Raw genomic sequence first — 8,994 nt, 5'->3', positions numbered from 1 at the left:
ACATTCATTAGTTAAATAAATAAGTAATTGTTACTAATACGTGAATGGATATAGTTTGTGTCAGCAGGAGCTGCTGGACAAACAGTAGTTCGCTTGCAGCTCTCTGGCTTCAGTTGTGGTCTGCTAGTGGCAGGCATACACACACGCAGCGCCACGTCATCTCCAGCTGAAAAGCTGTCCCAGTTCTAAGGTCTGAAGATGTCTTGGTTTGTTTTCCACCATGAAGAACAAAAAGTTGCAGTTGTCATTTGGGTTTCTGATTTCTTGTGTGGATCCTTGAGTCGCTGCACCAGGGGATGTGTGTTTACAGTAAAGATTGCTCAGACATCAGGCCAAATTAGCTGATGGGGTGTGCAGTAGCCGTGCGTGTTTTGTTTTGCAAGTTGTTTTTGATTTTGTCAGCTGAAGAGGGTTAACTGGATCAAAGAACTATCTGCAAGAGCAAGGGAACTGAAACCTGGTAACACGCATGAACTTGGTTCAGATACCCTTCATTCATGTCTCAGCTTTTTACATGACACTCAATCTTTTCCCATGAGGGTTACTTCTCCTTTGCAGGACACAGAAGCTAACTACTGTGTATTTGAGCTCTCTAATTTCAGCGTTTAAGATCGTTTGTGCGTCTAATCCAGTTGGAACGGTCAGGTGGCTCTCACGCTGCTCCGTGCGCGGCCAGGGTGTACCGCCCGGCGCGGCTTGGCTCGCTTTGGCCGCTGCCGGTCGCCGATGGCGGACGGGGCCGTGGCCGGGGGCCCCCGGGCGCTGCCGCTCTGCGCGGCCCCCGGCGGGCGGCGCTGCCGGCGCGGGGCTCACGGCTCGCTGGCCGCCCCGCTGCTCCGCCTGCTCCGCCTCCTCCTCTGCCGCCTCCCCCGGGCAGGCGCGTCCCCGCTGCGCAGCGGGCCGCGGGGGGAGCTGGCGGGCGGGCGGAGCGTCTCCCTTCCGCGCCCCGCGTTACTCGGGCGGGCAAGGGTAGCGCTAAGGGGATGTAAAAGCTGGCGTTGTCATAGCGAACTGTCTTTGCATAACTGAGCCCCAGCTTAAATGCAGTTTCTTGGGAGGCAGGTTCATGTGCAAGGGCTGGTTTCAGGAGCACTTTCTATATAAAGCAATATCTCTTACAAACTTGCGGATTTTTATGTATTTTTGTGAAATTATGGCATAAGGTTTTTTACCACGTAGGGGAAACTGAGGCTTAGAATGAAGTAATTTACGATCACGAATTGTTCTCTTGTTTTACTTTAAATGGAACTTGACTTTTTTCTCTTTCAGAAACAATTTTCACTTCCTTGTGTGAGATGCAAGTCCTTTTCATGACATGGCTGCATAACTCCTTCTTGAGCTAAGATCAGCAAAGAACAGCTGATATAAATAAATAAATACCCTTCCCTCAGAGCTCTAGGTAAACTAAGTAAAAATCAATCACTTCCTTTCCTTTTTTTTTGGTGCTTAAGCAACTTGATTCCAGGAGGTCACAAAAGGTACAATAGACTATATTGAAACATTTAAAAGTATTATGTATTGCACCATGCCAAATCTCCTGCATGCCACAGAGTTTTTTAACGGTCTCTTTTAAGAGAGTTTAATGTAGTATCTAGAAAAAGTGATACTTCATGTCTCTTTCATTTTCTTAAGTCCTACCTATGTCTCCAGAGGATCCTGTACACCATTTGGAAAACTGTCACCACATTTATAGACACAGATGTAGAGATACCGGGCTTGAGAAATTCTGGTTTGCAGCTTCCAGGTTGTAAAGAGAGGTGATCTTTTGTGCCTGAGCTTCCCCCTGTCTCTCCATTTTATTTCCTTTTGGGGCAGTCAGTTATTCAATTGCCATGTCAAGTCCTGGAGGGCAAGAAGGGGTTTCCATTGGTCTGCCAAGTTGTTAAACTTTGCTCAGGAAGCAGCCCAGATGCCTTCTGTCTGTATGTGACAGGCTTCCGTCTTCACACTGAAGTCCAGTCTGACACCTCTCTTTTGGTCTCTGGCAGGAGGAGCAGGCTGCTATCACTGCAAATAAGATGGCTGAGTGGTCCTGCTCTGTTCATCTTTCTACAACAAAGAAAACTCTCAACTGGGGCTTTCAGCTTTACTGTGCTCGTATGTGGCAGCTTTGGAATGAACTATGAAATCCATTTACAGCCCACTTAACAAACAGTGATATTTGCATCTGGATATCAAAGCAAGAGTTCAAAGGCAGCTTTGCAAACATTTAATCTGGTAGGTAAGGAAAATGACAAAGGAAGCTCTGATATGAATGCGTAATTTCTGTCCCCTGCTTCCTTCATATGCTTTGTATGCATGTGGCTTCAGGGAAAGAAACAGGAAGGATTCTCTTCCCTAGCTTAGCTCTGACTTAACAATAGACTTCCTGGGTGGGTTGTACCTTTGTTAGGTTTATATGCCTATAGTGCAGACGCACTAGTCAGAGGGGTCTCCTCTTACAGTCAGTGAAAAGGAATAAGCGCTTCCAGGGCCTAATTCTGCTGGCCAAAGGCAGGTATTGACTAGCTCTCCGCTAACTGGAAAGCGAGTCTGAGGCAACTTGTGCTGCTGCAGGCAAGCGCTTGCTTTGAGCCTCTTTTTCCCCACACCAAGTAAGGGTAACAGCTCTTCCTGAAAGACGATGTGGTGGTCATGGCTGTGAGTTGCTCAAGTGGCTGAGACACGTCATCTAGAGAGTACATAAGGTTAAACAGATAAAGCAGAAAGCATGCTTGGGATGTGGGCACTACGGAGAGGGGAGCACAAAGCATCGTGTCTCAGAGATGGGCAGTGTGCCGGTTCTTGCTTTTTTCTCCGATTTAGGAGAAAGACAAAATTAGTGTTTGGGTTTTGAAAAGAAAAGGATTGAAGGTATGTTTTTTATTTGAGGAAAAGCTATAAGGAGTTGATGGAGATAGGAATTTGGCCTCTACCCTTACTGTAGTGTCAAAGCTCTTCAGTGTGTTAGAAGCAGCTGCAGACTCCTGCCCTCGCCCAGGATTTCTGCTCCACGTTACTAGTTCAAGCAATTCAAGCTTAATCCTTTGTCAGGGCGAAGACAGGGCATTTGTATGTACATGTGTGCACTACATGTGACAACAGGACAGCCAAAACTAGTGCCTCATCAACTAGAGAGTTTTCATTAGCTCATTAACGGTCATTAAGTGTTGAGATGAGATAAGCTTTCTCCACTGCAGACTTGTTACAGACCTAAACCACCTGCTTTGAGTTTGCAGGGAAGAACTTTTGCTTCCTATGGTATGATGTCTCCAAGGGAGTTACCTAAACTGGAAACACACCATTTAATATGAGAGCGTGAGGACATGTATGAATGCATAGGTGCACTTTGTTTGTGACGAGGGGTAAGGAGACGTTCCAGTGTTGGGAACTGCCCAGTCTGAACTGTGGGTGGTGACCTTCATTTAGCCAGTCCCACTGTATCACACGCTTCCAAAGAAAGGTGAGGGAGGAGGATGAAACATGTTAGCAAAGCAGCACAAGAAGCACTTAACTTCTCTGGAAGTACCACCCCAAAACCTGTCTTCATCCCAGAAGAAAACCTTTGGCTGTGAGCTTTCAGTACAATGACTCATTGTTTTGAAGTGCTTCATTTATGAAGACCCACAGCAGCTCCCAGCTTTCAGGGACAGGCCATTCTGAAGAAGAGGTACCGGAGAAATGGAAGTATTTCTGGTAAGGAAGGTGCTTGCAGAACAGTCATTTTCACGAAAATATTCAGCATTGGCAGGATGGCCTGTTAAAAAATGTCCTTGCTTCCACAGGACAGATGGATCAAAAGCAGAAGCAGGGGACAGGTCAGCTTTCTCCTTCAGCAAGTATTTCCCATGGTGGTCGGCAGTTTGGATGTGAGCCTTTACAAATAGAGCTGTAAAGGAGACAGGAAAAGCTGTACATTGGAGCTCTGGTATAGAAGAGGGAGGTGGCAGGGATTATCTGCTACATATAATTATGCTCTGAGGACAAGCTGCCAAACCTGTGGCTGAACTGGAGGTATGCAGACAAGGGTCTGAGGGTGATAGTCAGAGACCATAATGACAGCCCTGCTTTGGCTGCTGCCGTTTGAGGTGGGGGGACAGGGGTCATCTTTTAGGGTTTATTAGATGAGAGCCACACTTCTGCCATAAAAACGAGCAGCAACATTTTCACTCAGTTTTCTAAACATAAGATGATGTTTCTTGGTGGTCTGTGCTGGCCAGCTCTGTAACTGAGGTGGATTTCTGCTTAAGGATGTTTCCTGATGTAATCTCCTATCTATCTATCTGACTATCTATCAGTCTCTTCCTCCTCCAGGAGCAGAGACAAAAATCACAGATTTTATGTTAAAGTTGGACGCCGGATTTGCTGCACTCCTCTTTCCAACTCGCTAGTTGGGCAAGGAAGGGGGCAAACAAGTGGAGGTTATTGGTTTAAACATGCCTGGTCTAGCAAAGGGCAAAAAATTTGGCAGTTTGAAATGGGAAGTGAGTTGTCCACAGGGAGCCAGCGCTGGTGACGCAGAACTCGATGTAGGCTCTCAGGGGTAGGTAACTCCTCTCTTGGCTGCTCATAGCTTATGCAAGAGGAGCACAGATGTTCACAGCTTGAATTTCTGAGTGAAGATGATTACCAGTAATGATCTTGGGACTGCCATTGAGGGCTGTAAAGGTGGTAGCAAGTGAAGTCACTCTTTCAAAGAGAGTAATGATCGAGTGTAATAGTGTTGCACAGTTATGGAAACTGGTCTGGAGCAAACGTATCTGTGTTAATCTATATAGTCCTTAAAGTAACCCCTGAATTAATAGCTGTTGCTCAGTCACTGGCAGTGGTTATTGCAGTAAGGCTCTACACTCTCCTTTGTGTTTTCTGGTTTTTATAGATAGAGGGATGCCCCTTGAATAGGGTTGGATTTACAGATTAGTGATATGAAGATGCCCGTTGATACAGTTTGGCAGCCCTTTCAGATATTCATTATGTCAAGAGCCCTCGTTGACGGTTGGGATTCAGCTGTCAGGAATATGAAAACAGATTCATTACTCAGGCTGCTGGAAGGAATTTAATTCTGATACTCTGTCTGGATCATTGCCTGACGGAAACATACCCCATAGCAGCTGGAGGTCCTCATGTGGAGCCTCTCTAATCTTGACCTGGAAGACAGCTTCAAGGAAGTCAAGTGTGCTACTTACTCAGAAAGGAAATAAATTTTCCTCTTGTCCCAGAGGATTGGGAAGCCCAAACCACGACAGTCTCTTAGAGAGTACAGACCTTGGCACTACAGCTCTTGTGTAAGGATCAGCTAGCATTGCATTCCCATTCTCTTGGGGTCCAGGAAAGATACTTAGGGTTTCTCTCGTTTGTTTTTTTTTAATGATTGATTTCAAGAACTTCAGAAGATCAATGAAAATCATTAAAAAATGACAGAATTCTGTAAATTGTCAAATAACGTATGCTAAAATAATGTTAGGCTCTTCTGCCAACCCTTTGAAATCCTTTAAGTAATAAGCATATATTTGACAGGAAATCTACTAAATTTCCTAATAGCATAGGCAATTTCAGTTCAGTTTAACAGGAAGTAGAGGAACTCAGATACTGGGTAAATTCTACTTAAATTATATCTGTTTTTTTAATTATGTGAGAAAGTTCCTGTGGTAAGGTAAGTCTTTATAAGATGCTGAGTGAATATGTGATTATTTTTGATTCAGGAATATTTAAGCTATACAAAAATTGAAAGAACTAAAAGCTTTTGTATATTTTTATTGAGTTCATATTAGTAGAAAAAACCCAACAGATTTATTGCCTTTTGGCATGACAGTACTCAGAGATGGCTCAGGAAATCTAATGCAGAGAAAAAGATTGGATCCTAAACCACTGAAGGATTTACAGTTGACAGTTAAAGAATGAAAATGCTCTCTTTGGCTTTCGTGTTTATGAAGATGGGTGAGGAAAACTCTTCAGAATGACTCAGAGTCTGCCTTATGTGCGCGGCCTGCTCCAAGAAACCATCATTTTACTGGCGTTGTTATGTATTTTTCATCTGTGCTAGGAATTAAATGGACACGATTTGGGCCCAATTGGTTAGTTCTGTTGCACACTATTAAGTCAGGCTGACAGCAATAAATACCTTAAATACCTTTTGATTCTTCCTCATCTTTGCTGAGCAGAGACATTTTTGAGTGTATTCAATTTTAAAAGCCCCAATCCTTTGGTCATATGATCTTTAGGTTGAAGATATTTGCTAGTAATACCTAAATTAAGAGGTATTTTGAGATGCACAAAAACATTTAACTACAACTAATACACTATTACTGATTATTCACAGAGCTCTTGATCCCATTTAGGTGACAGTAAGAGAAGGCAGGGTAAAAGAAAAGCCATTTTGAAGTGTGCTGAAGTCAAAGGCAAGGTGAGTATCATTTAGCCCTCTCAGCTCTGACTCAAATTCAAGTTTTCAGTGGTTACCTAACACATTTCCAATGTACATTCTCCCTGATGTGTCCTTTGTTATAACAGAGACTCATGGAGGACCAGAGTTTGCAAAAAGAAAGAGACTCTCTGGAGCCAGGAATTCATGCTGCTCAAAATCAAGATGGCCCTAACAATGGTTGTCATTGCTCATGTGAGTCCGTTTTGATTGCACTCACTCTGCAAGCTAGACCAGCATCACAGTGCCCCTCAAACCTGAAAATCCTTCAGGTAGACATGCTAAGCCAAGGTGGGGGTTCCTACAATTGCAAGTAAATCATAACCAGTAATGAATTAAGCTCATTAATACAATAATATCTCTGTAAGAAAATGGCATTTGTATGTGCCCTGCTATCTGCTTGTGTCTAGAAATGTGCAGAGAACAGAGCATTGAGAAAGAGGTTTTCAGTGTGATGTGTTTGGTTTTTTCTGTTCAAGTCCTCTGCACGTGCATACTCTGTGCATGGCCTCTCTTTGAAGCTTCTGTATTGAGATCGGGGGCGATATTTTAGCCTTCAAACAAGCTGAATGTGGAAAACGTAGACTGGAGCCAGGCACCATGATCCCACATTCGCACCGCGTGGGTGAGAAGCGAGTAAGGGCTTCCCACGCATCTCTACAAATACCCCTCTGCTCCAACACTGTCAGTCCCACTGTTTGTACTGTCAGCCCCTTCTCAGCTCTGCTAACGCACCGCAACTGGAGTGTGTGCATAAGGGCAATGTTCTGCGATGTAATGCAAATGCAAGCTATTGCCCTCATTTTTAAGCCACTGCGGTAAATACCTTCATTTCTTATTGTGCTTAGATAGACATCGGATCCTGCAATAGGAGCAGGTCATGTATTACATTTCTGAACTACATGAAAAGGGTTCTGAAAATTTATTGGCAGCATTTTTCTAATTGTTCTGCTGAGATACTGTTTCTCCCTTTTTTTTTTTATTGCCCTCTCCAAGACTAAAAACTGAAATATATTCAGTGCTGAAGGAACTGTGAAGGATAAATGTGGAATGGACATTTCCCCATAAGGATTCATCTCTCTGCATGGTGTTTATGAGCATGACCTGCTAGTACACTTGGGCTGCAGCCGTATCTCCATACATCTCACTAAGCAACGCAGCTGCCGACTGCCTCAAGCACTGACATTTGCAGAGCCTGTATCATCCAGTTATTGCTTCACACTTTTACACTAAGCAGCCACGAAGGCCTGTGAGAGATTTTGTTCTGCATAGAGGTGTTGAGATCTAATAAGTTTGCCATCAAATTTGTAGTGGTAGTGGACCCTCATGTTTCCGATCTGCACAAGTATGCAAACACAGCAGACATAATTCCCTGCACTATAAACAGGAGATCAGGGACTGTAAACCGTGCAACATTTTTGAAGAGCGCAGCCACCAAGGGTTTCATTTGTCAAGAAGTCTTAGCTTTTTGTTTTAGCTGACCACTCAGCCTTAACTGCTTTTTCCTTTTGTTTTTTTATTTGTTCTGTAGTTAGTAAAATAGATGCCTGCTGTGCTCTGCAGGTTAGGGAGGACATTCTGCCATTTATCCTGTTGGCCTCACTCTTTCAGAGTTGAGACAAGACCCTTCTTCCTGAGTGCTCATTTGCTGTAACGAATTTTTTATTTCCTCTCAAGAAGGAAATGTTCTACTGGACTGATTATCTCCACGCAGTTAACCTGTCTTGACATATTATCTGCCTGATTCAATTACTGAAGATACTTAAGGATTCTGCCAAGCTTCACCTTGTACTTGGAGTTTTAGGCTTGTAGCACAGCTTGGGTCTCATGACCTCATTCTTTGATTTGCAAGCAAGGAGTTTTTAAAGGAGTTCATTCCTTTAAAAACAGGGCTTTCTTGGTAATCCTAGTATTTGTAAGCAAGTGAAATCCAGACACTGTTTCCAAATTATTTTATTTTTTAGAGTTGCCTAAGTTTTCATGAAATTTGGCAAGCGTATGCCAGTGTGAAACCAGCAGGTTACCTGTTGGTCTTTTTCCCTGATCCTTTTGCTTGGGATCTGGGGCAATCATTGCCTGTTATGTGAGAACAGGTCCATCATTTACCTTGCACAGAAATAACTGCCCTACTAGTTGCATAGCTGTCATGGAAGCTTTTGGAGAGAAAATAGTTTTGGTTTGATAGTTTTTTAGCAATGTGTCTGGAAGGTTCTTGAGACCTTCCTCCAGGCAATAGCAATGCTGGAGTCCCACTGTGGAATACCCACATGGGGATGAGTGCTCTGAGAAGAAGTGGAGTTCAGATTTTGCTCCAACACAACATTCCCTTCACCATGTCCTTGCTTTCTTTGTTGGAGTTCTTGGAGTTTTGAGACTGAGAAATGCACCTCATACATCTTAGCTCCTCGTGAAAATATTGGGAAGCACAAGGTAAAGGGATTGTGTAGGACTACTATGCATTGTGTGAATGATTGCTTGCAGCACGTGTTAAGGTGAAAATTCATCCAGAGGAATTCCATTTAATGACAAATTACTCTTGCTTTGGTAAATAATTTGAAATTGTATGCTTTATTTGGGAACATTTGTATTATCAG

General features: G+C 43.5%; 1 long non-coding RNA gene across 1 annotated transcript in view; it reads left to right on the top strand.

The window, feature by feature from the left end:
* The first annotated feature begins 1,455 nt into the window (after positions 1-1,455).
* LOC128916006 (uncharacterized) overlaps positions 1,456-8,994 on the top strand; it is a 52,114-nt gene continuing 44,575 nt past the window's right edge. The window contains exons 1-3 of the long non-coding RNA XR_008468823.1: positions 1,456-2,217; positions 6,318-6,382; positions 6,490-6,691. This is a non-coding gene — a long non-coding RNA (uncharacterized LOC128916006). The remainder of the gene's footprint in view (positions 2,218-6,317; positions 6,383-6,489; positions 6,692-8,994) is intronic.

This window comes from Rissa tridactyla, chromosome 11 (assembly GCF_028500815.1).
Source record: "Rissa tridactyla isolate bRisTri1 chromosome 11, bRisTri1.patW.cur.20221130, whole genome shotgun sequence".
In the NCBI taxonomy this organism is placed as follows: Eukaryota; Metazoa; Chordata; class Aves; order Charadriiformes; family Laridae; genus Rissa; species Rissa tridactyla.
The sequence above is the reverse complement of the archived record's forward strand: the minus strand, read 5'-3'. Positions and strand labels throughout refer to the sequence as shown.